The 15,882-nt window shown below is 45.2% G+C and overlaps 1 long non-coding RNA gene across 7 annotated transcripts in view; it reads right to left on the bottom strand.

Moving 5' to 3' along the window:
* LOC106019236 (uncharacterized) overlaps positions 1-15,882 on the bottom strand; it is a 114,174-nt gene that overhangs the window by 9,430 nt on the left and 88,862 nt on the right. For 3 of the 7 annotated variants that reach the window (XR_011811321.1, XR_011811323.1, XR_002405232.4), the window contains 2 exons: positions 10,265-10,424; positions 16-5,511 (listed from right to left, as the gene is read on the bottom strand). The exons of 1 other annotated variant lie outside the window; for it this stretch is intronic. This is a non-coding gene — a long non-coding RNA (uncharacterized lncRNA). Of the gene's footprint in view, positions 1-14; positions 5,512-10,264; positions 10,425-15,882 lie in introns of those variants that run through there. 3 more of the 7 variants (XR_011811322.1, XR_011811324.1, XR_011811325.1) reach the window with 2 other exon arrangements.

The raw sequence follows: 15,882 nt of genomic DNA, 5'->3' as shown, positions 1-15,882 counted from the left end.
TTTGAAATTCGGAATGATTTTCAATTTAGTAATGCTGGCAGAGCGGTTCAGCTGACTTTTAAAGTTCATTTCCAGAACACAGGCCAATTTAGCAAGTAATTTGCCGAGAGCATTCCCCTGATTGCAGTCTGTTTTTCTGTCCATTTCTGAGAGCATGAAGAGAGCAGCAAGGCGGAGAGCAGCACCAGTCACCCCAGGCAATACCCTCTAAGCATGAGATGTGACTCTAAGTGGACATATTAAAGCATTGAGATGCCAATTATCTACTTCACTTTAATGAAAATTATTCTTTTCATTTGCAGGGTGATTCTTCCCCAGACCTCCCAGACCTGCGATTGCCATCGCTCTGATGCTAGCACCAAGCCATGAGACATGAATCATGGTGCCGGAGAACTGCTCCCACAAAGACTTCCATGCTCTCGAGTCCCACCTGACGTTATGGTGCTCGTAGGATACCGATGACTGCACATATCTGTCAGATGGAGCAATGCACGAGGGACCTCTTGGTGAAACATCTACACGTCTCCTCTGGAGCCCAACCCACGCGGCCAGCTGCCTGCAGCACGAGGCAAGGTTCCCCCAGATCCACCTTTCCCCGGGGAGCACTGGCTCCTCTCCCCTGCTATTGGGCACCTCACAAGTCATTTTCTGAGTGGGGTTCAGAGCGTTAGCTGTTACAGATAAAATATTTTGAATTTATTACATTCTGGTCTCACTCTTTGCAGAGCTGTAGCAAAGTTTGTTATCACTTGCCTAACCATGCTCTGCTAACATATGCATAGAAACAAATTTATGGTGAAAATCTGATTGCACTGAGCTCGGTAAGAGTCCACCACAACCACCAGCATCTCCCAGACTTCGTTCTAATCTTCAGAGCCCATGTCTGTGAAATGGTGCCTGTCCTTAAAGAAAGGTCTGCAAGTTCCCTCCTGTTTCTAATGCGTCTTTTTAATCTTGTGTTAAGATCTACCTTAACCAGGCGCTAAGCTCCTAAGCCTTTCCACACTTCCTAGAAAATATTCCATTATGTTCCTATGCTTAAAATAGAAAAATTGCTCAAGATTTTGGTGAAAACAACGTAGCTGTAACAGGATGCTTATAGCTACCATGTGGGAGTTCGGTGACACAGCCCCAGGACCAGCTCTGTGCCTGGAGACGGGGAGGTGCACCTAAAGGGGGGGTATTAGAAAAGAACAGAACCCAAAGCACGCAGCGTAAATGAGAGCTGCAGCCACATCCAGAGACACATCCAGAGACCAAAGGCAGCTGCTTCAGCCTCCTGATGCTCTCCAGGGCATGCACAGCACGGAGCAGTGCCCCAGCAGCCCTGAGAGGACGCCGGCTCCCGTTGGCGGCAGCAGCAGCCTCTGCACCATTGCTCATTCACATGGGCACATGCAGAACGAGCAAGAGACTTAGGAGAGATGGCAGTGTAAACTGTTATTCAATTTCCATTCCTGTTATCATCATTCATCTGTTTTGCTGCCTGTCTGCTGCCTCCCAGGCCTGATCTCCAGAGAGATTTTCTGCTGGGGTGATTTCTTTCTGCAGGACTATCTGCCTTTCTCGGGTTGACTGTGCAAGTGGAAATGAAATTCTGCTGAAACAGATTCATTAAAAGAAGATTAGTGAGATTAGCTGAGCTGTAGCTGTGTTGTGCCTTCCCCATGTGCCTGAATGTAAAGAATCACTCTGCAAATGACAGAGCGAGGGGCTCGTGGGTCTCCGGGAGCTCGGCCTGCTGGGGCCCTGTCAGACAGCTATTTACCAGCAAACAGATGCGGTGCCATCTTCTACAGGTTTCTGTTGCCATACACTCACTTGCACAGAGAAAAAAAAAAAGGATTTTTGTGGAAGGAGGGCTCGGGCCTGCTGCTGCCTCTGCGGGCCCGAGGCAGAGAGGGGAGAGCTCTGCTTCACAGCTTTGCACCCCGGCAGATGAGAAGCAAAATCCCAGCTCCTGGTCACACGTGCTGTGCTTCTTCCCTACCTAGCTGCTGCTGTTGCTGCCCAAACCGTTCCCTGCAGGTAGTCTCTGGTGCACCCCAGGTTTCTGGGGCTGCCTCAGCGGCTCACAGCCATCAGGCAATGGGTTTCCCACCTCGGGCTCCACACAGACCGTGGTACTCAGCTGCGTGTGGTCACTGCCACTTGCAACGCTGTGCCTGGCCACCACGGCACTGTCCGCCTTGTCCCTTGCACCCAGGCAGAGGAGGAAGGGCAGCGGGCAGTGATCAGCGGGGAGGAGGCAGACCGGGAGCTGCTGCCCTTCCTGTCTCAAAGCACACAAGCAATCCATGGCATTCAAAAGCAGCAAACACAAGCTGGTGTAAGGAAGGCTCACCAGTGCCTCGGGCTGCTACCAGCACCAGAGAGCACCCATGTGTGGGGTGCCAGACCCCGGGGCACCCTGCGTGCACCAGAGCCAGAGACTGCACCTACAAGGACATGAGCTGGCCACCAAAGGGCCTTGCAGGAGGCATTTGTGTCCCTTGCTGTCGTCCAGATGTGTTTGGCTTCAGCCAGCAACAATTCCCATCTCTAGGAGACTGCAAATAGGGCATCACAAGAGCTCTGCTGTTTCAGCTGCATTTCTGGAGAAAGCGAGCCCTTTGCGGGGCTTGGAGGAAAGTTATCAGGCATTTAGGAATGAGAATGAATCAGGGATGTTAAAACACTTAGGAGAGTATTTAGGAAATATGTTTCATTACAGTATATGCAAACTCCATTTGCAGCTTGAGCACACAAGAGTCTTTACGAGGGGAATTTACTGCTGGAGATAATGAGCCCGTTTTCACCAACATGTAAATCTGCCCGCTGCTTGCTGGGGCTGGTGAACAATCAGAGCTCAGACCATCGCTACTGAGTGCTTTGCTAACAGTGTAAACAGCAGTGGTATTTGGAGTTTTGTTTAACAGAGGGTGGAGATTTAAGTCACTTTTACAATATCATTTAATACGGAGTAAGCTTCTGCAGATCATACATCACTATTCAGGCAACAGTCTGTAATGTCTTTAAGCTACATCTTTAAATTATGAATAATACCTATTAAAAAATCATAACTCTTATTTGTGGTAAGCATCTCTGAGCAAAGACACCGTCAGAATAATCAGAGCCTATTTCACAAATGCAGTATCTGTCCACATCCCATGGTACAGTTTGTAGGATCGGCACACCCATTACAACAGCTTATTGCACCTCTTAAAACCAACAGGCTGAAAAGTGCTTCCCAGCAATGATCTTCCTGCTTAGGAAGCAAGTTAAGTTCCTTCCAAGCCTACAACTGAGCATCTGAGAGCATGAGAAGTGAGGGGGATGCAAATTTTAAGAAAGTCCTCTGTAAATTTGAGAAAATGATTTTATATACACAAAGATTGGCTTATCTTGGCTCAGGAAGCTTACTTTCAGATAACATGAGATGAGCGTGACATCTCCTTTCTGTCCCCATAGTCACAAGGAAGCTCAAGGAGAGGTCTGAGCTGTATCCACCATACGGTGAGACCCTTTTGGGTGACATCCTGGAGGACATCAAGCTTCTAAACCCCAAAGTGCAATCCAGAAACCCACCCTCTGGAAACACAGAAGTCTAGCCATGGTCCTCAGCTTGCTTCACGCATACAGGCTGGTAAGCTTTGAACCAAATATCCACCATCACCGCCTGCGTGAGAAGCCCCCCTAGGTGGGTGAGCTTCCTCAGCCAGTGCCACCAGTCCCTGGCCGCTCTGGGGCAGGGACACCCGGCGTAGTGGGGCAGGACCACGGCACGGCCATGGCGGTACTTCTCACAGAGGCCTCCTGCTCCCCCCATCTGCCTCCAACTGCTGGCCCCGGGTGGCTGGAGGGCAGGCACGGCCACAACCCCAGAGCTTCTCTGATCGCACCAACTGAAGGCAGCAGCCAGCCGTAATGCAGGCTTTTCCTCTAACCACTTTTCTTCTAATCAGCTGCATAAAGGCCAACCACGACCCGTGCACCACAGAGCAGGATGGAAAAGCTGCGCAGAACTGCCAAGTTGAAACCAGCCGCTTATTTAACCTCAGGAGTTTCATTTTCTGACTGCCTCAGAAACAGTGGATATATATAAATAAAGGAGCAAAGTGAAGACCATTAGCAGAAGCAGACTTTATGAGATTTCACACGCCTTCATCAGGAATCCATGCTGCACCCGCTGTGGGTGCTGTAGTTGGCAGTCCGATTCGTACGGGCCTGGCTCCTGCCTGCAAGGGCTGTCCAGCTGCGAGAAAGCTGGCTTTGAAAGCTGCACCCAGACCTGCCCATTTTCCATGTGCACCGATGTCCGACAGCGTAACAACAGACTGAGGGGGTCAGCATACTGATGCCAGTGAGGCACACCATGTTTTCCAAGGCTGTAGCACTGGAGGCTCCCTCCTGCTCTGAGCCCACTCCTCAGGCAGCCATTTCATGTAATCCCGTCCACAATGCAGCCGACCACCAGGCAGTCCTCGCAATGAGGTGTGAGGACAGGAGACCAGTCTCTTATGGGTCACAGGCTCCTCCAGAGCAGGACTGAACCCCAGGCGAACGTCCTGCTCACCACCTGGAGAGCCAAGTGTCCTTTTGTTCTCCGTTATCTGGTCCCAGGAACCTGCCACTGCCTTCTCAGGAGCTCTGTCCCTCCCAGAACACATTAATCTGAAACAAGGTTAAAACTCTTTCTTGAGAAGGGGTACGAGTTATTCAGTCCTGTGAAGGTGTGGGAGATCCAGGGCCTGGTTAGCAGCCTCCTGCAGCAAGTACTAGGCTGGCATGCCCAAAGGCATTGCTGCTGGTACCACTGGTACCTCAGAGCACTAGGACAAGACATAAGTGCCTCTGGGTTTCTGCAGCACACAGAAAACAGACCAGTTACGCTGTGGGACCACTCTAGGCTGCTGAAGGAGGTGCTCCTTGGGTATCAGTCTTAGGTATCGGTAGGTCTTGGTAACGCAATAATTTTTGGATGTTTCATGTATTGATGGCCAGTCTCCCTTTCTGGCAGCTCATTTTTCCGCTGAAGAAGCCAGCTGTCGACATGAGGCTCATCTGTTTGGAACATTAACTCTCTTTAATTCTCACTTTCTTGGTGGGCCTTTGCCATAGAAACCTGCCGTAGCAACAGGGAGGCAGAACAGCAGCGGCTCAAGCCAGAGGCGTTAATGAGGCAGCCCCAGCCACTCTGCCCGCAGCATCAGCTCATGCCCTGCCTCCCTGCTTTCCTTTTTTTCTTCCAGCAGGGCATCACTAATAGATGAGCATTTCTAGCAGAATCAGGCTGTGGGGCAGCTGCATTGGAAAACTGTTTGGCACCACTTTGAAAGGGCCCTTCAATGTAAGTGCAGGTGGCCTGGCTTACCTACACAGCACGCCTGAGGGAAGTCCTTGCAGCTGTAATGCCTTGGCATGGCCAGGGTGATTTCTGGTATTTGTTACCATGGGTACAACACGGGCACTGGAGGAGCCAAGAGGAAAGGATGGGAACTGAAGCATCTCAGCATGGGCTCCGGAGTTGCTCTGCACAAGCGAGAGAGAAACAAGACTGACTCAAGACCCTAAAAACAACCCCATGAGTTTCGTGGGGAAAGAACATCCTGACCAAACCATGTCTGAGCAGCCTGAGTCCAGAGCCAAGCCAGAGCCATGCTTCCCTTGCATAGCCTGTTCGTGTCCTACCAGCTTGGAGTTCAGGTCTCCTGACAAGACATATCCACAGCTGCATCCCCTCTGGAGAGCCAGCAGAGAGCCACATCCCGGCTCTGGGATGGGCACATGCTGCCATCGCCAGCCTGAGCATCCTGTATCTTTCCACTCTGACTCATCCCATCTCAAACACACCTTGCACACTGCTGCCAGCCTCACACCATGACTCACACGTGAACCTACACCTCCCTCGCTTTAAATCCTTCCCTGCCAGGTCTTTCATTATCTGCTCTGCAGCCTCTGGGATAATCATCCAGAGGAAGAGCCCCGGTGGCCTGCATCTCCAAGTGCCTCTCCTCTGCTCACCTATCAGCATCAGGGCAGCATTACCTGCTAGAATCTGACCCGAATTTACAAACCTGGTTTGTAGGGAATAAGGAACAAACAATTTACCCACCCTGTCCTATTCTAGGGGATCAAATTCTTTGTCATTATGTGCTGCAGAATCTGCAGAATTTTTATTACATATAAACACACAATTGGGCAAGAAAATGCTTGCCTGGCTTTGTTTGTTTATTTGCTATTTTGCTATTTTAGTTTTACATTTTAATGTTTTCTAACTCTTGCCCAGTGATGAACATTTCTGCTCCAAGATGAGCAAGCATTTGTTTTAACGTTCTGACTGAAACTCGGCCCTGAGAGGGTTCGAATTAAAGCACATTCATTCAACACCCAATCGAAGAACCACAGGCTTGACTAAATGATTCATTCCTTATGTTTGATCTTGAAGACATTTGGAAACTTGGTTTTATAAAAGGCTGCAATTTATGAAGTCTGTTTTCTCCTAATATAAAGACATGAATCTGCATTTTTAGATGAATACTTATTGAATTAAATAAAGGAATCAACTTTTACTATACACAGAATATTCTCACACAGATCTATGAATAACTGCACATAAAGTTCACAGAAGAATCAAACATGCTAAAGGTTAATCTGTAATGCATCTTTCACCATCAAAGAGAGAAAATTTCAACATTTAGCATATTCTGGACATGAAGTTGAAAGTGACTCTTTGTGCCTAAGAAACAGGCAATAAGGATGTGAGAAAGAAAGATGGTCCTGCCTGAAGACAATTACTGAGATTTTTCTCACAAGGATAGGATGCACAAGCCTGCAACACGATGTGGCCATGAGCCTCTGTATTTTAATCAGTTGCTAATCAGGTAATTCAACTGAGCAGTTTGCTTTGGAAATTTAAAACAAAACCCCCCAATTCCCCCCAAATGAAGGTGGTCTACTAAGTGCACTGGGGAGAACTTACTTTTTATTTATATATATATATATATATATTTCCCCCAGAAGCTCTAATAAAGGCAGGAAAAACTTCAAAAGTCACACAACTCCAAACTGCTCCTAAAGAGCTGAGATTTCAGCGTGGCTCTTCTGCAGCCTCCCCCGAGCACCGAGGAAGCGAAGATGCCCTCAGCACCTACCCACTGGCCCTCAACGAGGCTACAGATGGAAAATCTTTCTGGCTAGCTGGGAGGCTTGCTGGAAGGTGAAGGTAAAACCTGAAGAGCACTTCAAAGTTGAGTATGACTTCAAAGAGCCCTGCTGGGGGACCTGCACCTGCAGCTTTTCAGGCTTTGGCACTGTTTGACTGTTTAGCATTAAACCATTCATTCAGCCAGCCCTGTACGATAAGTCCTTTAATGGATCTTAGGCTGAAGAAGATTCAGCCTGCAGACATCAAAAGTAAAAATGTAATCTGTCTTTCTTAAAGGAAGCTTTGATATACCTTAAAATGCCATATTTTCAGAGGTGGTTTTTTATCCACCCTTTTATCCTTCCCGGGGGCTTTTAAAGACTTAATAAATCCATGAGTTCCCATTGACCAAGCACAGCAGGTGCACATCTCAGAGCATCTCACTGGTGCATAGTGTGGCTCTGGCAATCTACAGCTGCAGCACCATGCCCAGGGTCTCACTGGAAAGCCTTCTCACGTGGCTGTAAGTCTAAGAAGCTCACATCATAGAAACGTCTGCAAAATTTTCAACCAGCCTGGTTCTCAATGATTCAGTGAAACTGCTTATACCCACCAAGGACTTGGCTCAGTGTCATTACATTTCAAAAACTAAATTGAAATATATAAAAAGCTTTCTTGGTTTTCTGCCCATCCTTGTTATATAGCCTCCATTACCACAGTATTGAAGTGCTTCATGATTTTTAACATACTTATGCTCACAGTACCTCACTGGGATGGAGAAGTGATGTTTTCTTTCTTTTACAGATTGCAATCCAAAAGGACGAGGCTCCAAATCAAGACTCTCAAACTCAATCCTTTAAGTGCTCCCCAAAACCCACCGAGTCCTTGGTCAAAAGTTTAATTGTCTCGATGCTTGGTGCTATCATCTTCCTTTCTGGCTACTTTCTGGGTACTAGAGTTCAAGAAAAACCACCCACCAGAAGATCAGTGCTTAGGATAAGAAAGAAATCAGATGCTCTGAAATTATGAAAGCAAGTCAAATCACACAATCCTGTTTAGGGCAATCTGGCACATCCACACTATTTCTCCTAACAAATAGGCCTCTTTGGACCATGTGGAAATCTGTTGATTTTTTCCCTGGGCATGATCAACACCCAGGCCAGCATGTGTCCATTGGAATATTTTAATCCTGTCTTACTTTCTCAGACACTTAGTGGGCAAAAGTGGAAGAAAGTTATAGATGAAAGAGATATTATGTGGTTGTGTGACTGTCACATAATGGAACACCCTCTCTGAGTAATTGCGTAAAGAGCAATTTTGTGGGTTTTGTTGAATAACTCAAGATAATTTAAGCCTTCATAAAAGGATAATGAAAATAAAAAATAATTCTTTTACAGGAAGCTGTCTCCTCATATACAGAATGCTAGAGGCACAACAGTTATGAATGTATTTTAATTTTAACATTTTTCAGAAAACTTTGCAACATTTTAAATGGAGGAAATTTTGCTCAAACTACCCAATTATTCATACCACAGCCACAAGTTCTGAATGCTGTGCATATACAATGCATAGCTGAATTCAGTATATGCATGGTATACATGCATAAAGGAAAGGAAAATCCCTGTTCCAAAAAAATATTTCAAACCACTTAAGAGAAGGGGATCAGAGTTTGTCTCCTTACTACCTTACCTACACCTGCATCACCTTCCTCCACTCATATACTTAACAACTTAAAAATCTGATTCTTGCCCCATATGCTCCTAGTAGAGGGCTGTTGCAGAGCCACTCCAGGATCTCATCAATATCATCTAAAGACTCAAAATGCAGAAGTTACCTGAAGTTACTTCTCCTTTTTGGAAGGGGACAAATAGAATCAAGAGATCCAGCCATTTACTCTGACCTACCCAGAATCTCTGTGGCAGAGCTGGAGAGTTGGTGTTGGGTCTCCTGCCTCCCAGTCCTCACTTAGCCAAACAACAAGAGTTGTTAAACAAGGCACTGAAGATGAAAGCACTGAAAACACAGCCACAGCCACAGTGATCAGATTTAGGGACTGGTCCTCTGGTTTGTTTTAGCTCTGTTGGGCTTCCCTAAGAAAACACCAACACCTCATTTTTCTCAAGGTGAGGGTTTGGTCTGCAGTACTATTGTTACTTTTGTTTGGGAAAAACAAAAAGCAAACAATGACAAGCATAATTCCGTTCAGTTCTTGCAAATGCCACGCTCGGCAGCAGGGAGCCAGCCTCTGATCTCATGTACACCGGGGCAAAGCCATGGCAACAGCGCTGCTGAAGCACAAGAGCATCTCCTGCTGCAGGGAGCGCGGCAGCAGCCGTGCGTCCTCCCTCGGCAGCAGCTTGAAGCAAGACAGCCTTGCTCAGGAAGAGGGAAAGATCTAGATTGCTGCTCGGGACCACCAGCAAGGTGCAGAATCCTGCACGATTTGGCTTGGGCAGCGGCTGCTGCCCGCTGGGAGGTGTTGTGGGGAGCGTGGCAGTGCTGAGTCAGGCCGAGGGAAGTGATGCAGCCAGCAGCGTCAGCACAGGACGAAGTTTCTTCTCTCTAGGCAGCCCTTGTGCTTGTTTTTCATCCTGCAGAGCAGGGCCCCTTTGCACCTTTCCAGACAGCAGCTGAACTGTCTGTAACAGCAGAGTTTCAAAACGCTGTTCTTTAATGATGTTTCTCTTGTCGCAGATGCTCTGTTCAGTGCCAATGACACAAGACGCTGTGTGCTGTTGGCAGCAGCATGAAGTGCAGCAGAGCCATAAAGAAGGCTAAGTGCAATGCAGCAGCAGGTTTCGGAGGGCAGGACAGCCTGGCTGCCACCTTTGTCCAGCAAATGGCCACACACCGGTTCCCCACACCGCCCCAAGCCGAGCAGTGACCTGCTGTTTTCTCTGTCTGAGGTGGGAGGACAGGGCTGGCCATAAAGTATAGGTAACCATTACACAGGCGTGTCTAACAGATCAAGTCATCACTTTTCATGCTTCATACTTTCAAGAAATCAAGCCTGTGTATCACTGCAATAATCGAGAGCATGAACACTTCCAAGAGACACAGCTACTGCCATTAACTTGTCCCTCCCTGCCCCTCACTGTGCCCTGTGGCCCGTCAGCAGTCACTGAATGATGGAGTTACCTTTCTGACCCAGCTCTTTGCTTCTGACACCTTGCACATCCCTGTGGTTTAAAACATAGAGCTCACAGTCATCTGGGTCCATCTGCTCAATTCCAATAGTATTTCAGGCTTGTGATGGTAATAACTTCTTTGAGTAGTCTCATTGCACGTGTGTTTCCACCTACACAAATAAGGGATACCGTATTTGCAAATACAGTAAGAACAGGGCGGTTTTATAAGAAACAAGAAAATCAGGAACCAAAGAGGATATTTGTCTCACAAACAGGGCTGTAAATCATGGGCTACCAAAATAGTTGAAACATCTTACAGCCCCGTGTTAAATTACCTATCTAGCGTTATTTCATGACTCATTTCACTTGTCGGGTCTGGACAAAAAATCTTTAATTCTTAACAGTAAAGCTTAGGTAAGGGACTGAAGAGCAGAGGACTACAAGAAAATAGTCTCAGATTCAAGACCTAACAGCATTTAGGTTACAGATACCAAATCTCTGGGCTTACCTGAGACACTCAAGATTTGTAGGCGCACCCCACCATTCTGATGGTACCCGCATGGTATTTTGCACCAGGTTTTAGAGGTGGTGCAAGGAACGAGAAATTTGTCTGCAGAATTTCATCCAGAACAATGGAAAGAGCAAAACCAGTCTCTCCATTCAAGCCATGACCCTATTCTGTACTCGTTCCCTTTCCCACCATAGAGACCTCACCATCACAACACACTGCAGGGCTTTCAGGGAATGTCCTCTCAGTTCCTGTGCTGCCCCTGTGCAGGCTACGTGACCTGACAGAGGGAACATACTCATGCCTGCTCAATCAAAAGGGAAGAGAGAGTGTGCTGGGCACGTTGCATCCTCTTTTATTTAGTTAATATCCTTAATTTAGATAGATTAGCAAGCATGTTTTCAGTGTGGGTCACAGCTGCCCACCAACATGTTGTTGGGATCCACAGAGATACTGGTGAGTTTGCATAGATTATAGCATTTCTCATAGAAGAGACACAAATACTTGACATTTTAAAGGTATAATTAGCACTCATTAAAATATCTTCATTCTAAAAGCAATTGTAAGAAAGAGAAATACAGACTGGGAGCTTATAAAATTTTATCAGTTTTCTCATCTCTTTTGAGAAAAATATGCCTCAATTCATTATGCAATGCTATAGTAAATGTTAGAAAAAACCTTGTGGGTTGATTACCAGAACAGCTTTACTCCAGCCTCATTAGAAATCTAAACAACTTCAGATTTCCCCTTCTGAACAGTAAGGTTGAAGTGCAACACCAGAGTTAAAAAGTCTTCGGCTAATTAATGAATTAGCTGATTGCACCGGTTGCCATAACCAAGCATTTCAGCACAAAGCAGCAGCATTCAGTCATAAATAGAGTTGAGCAGGGTATGGCATGTGCACATTTGCATAAAGGATCTGAAAGGTTGATGAGTAGCAACTGGCACTGGAATTTGCTCAGATTCATTAAGAGCAAACTTTTGTGCAAATTTAGGGTAGAATATTGAAAAAAACACCATGCGGACTCATATTAATTTGAGGGCTAAGTTAACCACAAAGAGCACAACCGAGAGTCAAAACTCAAATCCAAGTTCACTTTCCACCAAAGCAGCATCGTTTCATTGCACTAGATTTTCGAGATACGAAAGAAGTCAAAAATATTTTCACAGAACTTCATCCATATCAAAGGACAGCGCTGCAAATGGTTGGTTGCATGCCACACGGCATACAGACAGCATGGGCACCACCATGTCATCCATCACACACTGATCTTTACTCAGACCAGAGAAGAGCAGCCTGCCCGACAGCCACACCATGCAGCCCTTGTTCCAGCACGAGGCAGGGCTGTCGCCTACCAACACAACGAGAAGCCACCTGATTAAATGACAGGTTAGTTCCTCTGCCTGTATGAACAGGAGCTTCGTGCATGGACAGCACTGCAACGGCATCGAGCTTGAATGTGTTTCAGGCTGGAGGTGGGAAACAGAGCCCAGCACAGGAATGGAACTGGCAGTATTTTTTGGACCTGTGAGAACTCTATTATGTTGGCCTGAAAAGGGATAATTTCTGTGTTGCTAAAAGCCTTAATCTGAGACGTGCTGCAGTTAAAGAAATTTGTCTCTCTGGTTTCAGTAGATGCTGCAACAAACATCAAGTAAGGATTTAATTATCGTTATTAAGAATCGAGAACAATTGCATTAAGAACACCTTTCTGTTGAGTAGACTTCATCTCTGTGCAATTCAGCAGTTCAGTGAGCAGCCTTTGGAGGGCAGAGGACGTATGTTGTAACAAAACAAAACAAGTCCATCAGAGGGGCTGGGACACTTCACCGTGTCTCTGCCAGGTTATGCTGGGGCAGTGCTCCAAAGGCTGTTGTCCCAGTAAGAAAAGCACCTAGAGAGGCTCTCAGCACCCACCTCAGAAGCAGAAGGACTACTATGGACACATCACAGGCATGCTTTGCTAGCTCCTGTTTTTGTCCAGGACTTCAGAAGTATTGCCAGTTAGTAAATCTCACACGAAGAACCAGGTAACCTTGAGATGGCTCCAGCACCTACCCATTCAATGCAGACCACTAGTACAACAGAAAGGATGTAGCCAGAGAGATCCAAGCTCATGGCATAGATTATTTAGCTAGCATTTTTTCCCCATATAGTAGAGCTATGCTTCCTTTCGCCTTCTACCATCAGTGTAGACACGCAAAGTTCAGCATCAAGTACCTTATTGCCTCTGCAGTTGTTAACTTGCTTACATGAATTTCCTAATGGCTTCCGGAGACAGTTACCTGTACACGTCTTCATCCCCACGCCTTCAGTTCACCAATGCAGTACCTTACAAACAGCCTGCACAGCTCAGTCAGGCCTGCCAACTTTTCTAGGTAGCCTAAAAGTTAGGTACTCCATGTTCAGTATTGCAATGTACACATTCCCTTAGGCCCATAATCTTAATCATCCTTCTAATATTGGGCTGCTGGTGTGGGATTTAGGTTTCTTTGTTTATCCCTTTTGTTCTCATTTCTGCTCTTTGGAGTGGGTAAGTGCTTTTGGATTGATCCAACTCACTGTGATTTTTCTTCACAGCCTGACGCCCGTCTTTATTCTGTGCATCTCTCTCAATAGAGGAACAGATCATAGACTCATAGACTTGCCTATTTTTTGTTTTGTTTTGTTTTGTTTTTTCACAGCAGTTAGGTAAACACAGAAAATAGAAATGAGCTATTCACCAGGAATGGCATATTTCTCCCTTCTCTCCATCGTAAACATGCATTTTCCCCATGACTGCATGTTTCTAACTTACAGGTCAGCCTTTAGTCCAGACCTATGAGCTCCTGAGGACTAACGCATTTGCTTCTCATCCCAGGTACAGACACATGTAAGCAAAGCACAGGTCCACACTACTTGCATCTGTAAGATAAGCTGCGTACATGTAGATAACCTTGAGGAAAACAAAACAAACAAAACACAACAAAACAGAAGAACAAAACCAAACAAGACCAACCAAACAAAACCAAACACCAGAATGGCAGAATGGTAAGTAAATGAATTCATTAATCACTCTGTGGTGGCACTGAATCCACAGGAAGGGAAGGAAATTCTTGGGAAACTATTTTGATAGTTAGAAAATAGTCTTTGATCCTACTGGGAAGCCTAAAAGATCAGCTGCAGATTATAGTTAAGGATGTCGTAATGGAGACGAGCCAATAGACAGCAAATTGTGAGGGTGTTATGCCAAAGCAGTAGACAGTTTTTTCAGTAGTGTATAAAGGGCATTTGTGGGAAGGGTTATAAGGAGATATTTCTTAATCTTTTTAGATTAGAATGTACAGTTCAAGGCATTTAGAGAAAAAAATAACAATTATTATTTTTAACTATTTGCTGTGTTTATAAGCTTTTAAGTGCTTTATAGAGACCACTTTTAAATAGTGCTTTGGCTTCTGGACAGGAAAAGATCACCTTAATTATTACCTCTTTGCCAACTAAAGCTTAGCCTTCAAGAGGATAGTGCCCAACCTATTCTACCTCGCCAAATCACCCAAAGTGGGTGATCAGCTCAGGCTATCACGAATTTTTGCCAAGATTTCCCAGGCTGAAGAACTTGCTTGGCAAGAGGAAACGCATCGTGAATTTCCTTCCCTATGGGATGTGAGACAGCTCTGCAAAAGACTTTGACAGCATTCCCTAAGAAGGGGTTCTTAGAAATTATACTGAGTTGAACATAGCATCTTCATGGAGGGCTGATGGTACACAGCATGCCTACCGTGATATCCTTCCTTAGATAGCAAAACCACAGCCCTGCTCTGGAATGAAGGCAGCCAGAAAATAAGAATTTCATTGCTACCAGAAGATGTACATTATGTTATTGTTAAAACTTTCTCTGAAAATACCTGGTCATCTATCATATCTTAAACAGTTCTGTAATTTGAAAGAAGTCCAAAAGTAGTTTAGGCAGTTAATTACCCACTTGAAGTGAAAGAGCAGAGTGTTCCTGCGTACTTTCCCATAGCTCTGAGGTGCTCAGTAACAAACTGTAATGGGAACTCATTAACAGCTTTCTAAAAAAACCCCAACTCTTGAAAGAGCAAAGAGAAACTGTGAGCAAAAAAGAAACGTACGGGGAAAAAAAGAAGAGTACTCTGCCAACATTCAAATATCTCACGTGGTATTTGAATGTGTTTGGAGATGGTCATGTTTAGATGCACAGCTCATCAAACACAATTCTCTAGCAATGCGTGGTTCTGCCATTGCAGGTCCCATTGTGGATCCCAAACAATGGCCCCTTTTCCATCATTTCATCTTGAGAAACAAAACCAAAAATCGTTGTTCGCATTAAGGAGCTATTTTGTTAAGCATATTTTGAAGCAAACCAAAAAATGCTGACTTGCTCTGATTTAATTTGGAGAACTGGTAATAACTGTTTCTGCAAATATGTGGTGAGAAATGCAGTGCACCTTATTGATTCACAAGAAAACAAGGAAAGGTGGGCCCAAAGCTGAACGTTCTTGGCCAGCTCCAGATGTGAATATAACTAGAATTCAAACACATTTTTTAAGTGGGATTCTTGCATAAACTCACTGGAAAAATAAGTGCAAGGCAAGAAGGTTCAGAGAAAGGCAAACTTCTTAAAATTCTCTAGACATGCAGGGTGTCTAAGTCAACATCTTAACTTATTCAGCAGGACAAAGATGTCATGCAACAAATAGGAATCTTATATAACACACTCCCATTTTTCTACAACACAGATATTCTCCATAACCCTTTAAGTATCTGAGAAGTCAAAATGGCAGATAAGTTTTACTCTTGGGTACCAAATCCCTATCAAAGCAAAAGCAAAAATACCACAACAACACAGCTGTGGTCCATTGGTAAAGCTCTTAATATAAGGAAACAAAATATAAAGTATGTCAGGATTTTAGGCTTTGCACAGATCCATAAGTATGGATCCCTGACATTCATCACAATAGAAATGGTATAACTTTTTTTGTTGTTGTTGTTGTTGCTTGGTTGTTTTTTCTTTGCACTGTTACAACATAACAGTGTTGATATTTGCCCAGGTCTTAAGGCAAGCTATCTTCAGAGAAGCAAGCTAATATTCCAGGAAAAATAGTGATTTAGAATTTGA

The sequence above is a fragment of the Anas platyrhynchos genome, chromosome 9, assembly GCF_047663525.1.
Source record: "Anas platyrhynchos isolate ZD024472 breed Pekin duck chromosome 9, IASCAAS_PekinDuck_T2T, whole genome shotgun sequence".
In the NCBI taxonomy this organism is placed as follows: Eukaryota; Metazoa; Chordata; class Aves; order Anseriformes; family Anatidae; genus Anas; species Anas platyrhynchos.
Note: the sequence above shows the minus strand (reverse complement) of the source record. Positions and strands in the feature narration are given on the sequence as shown.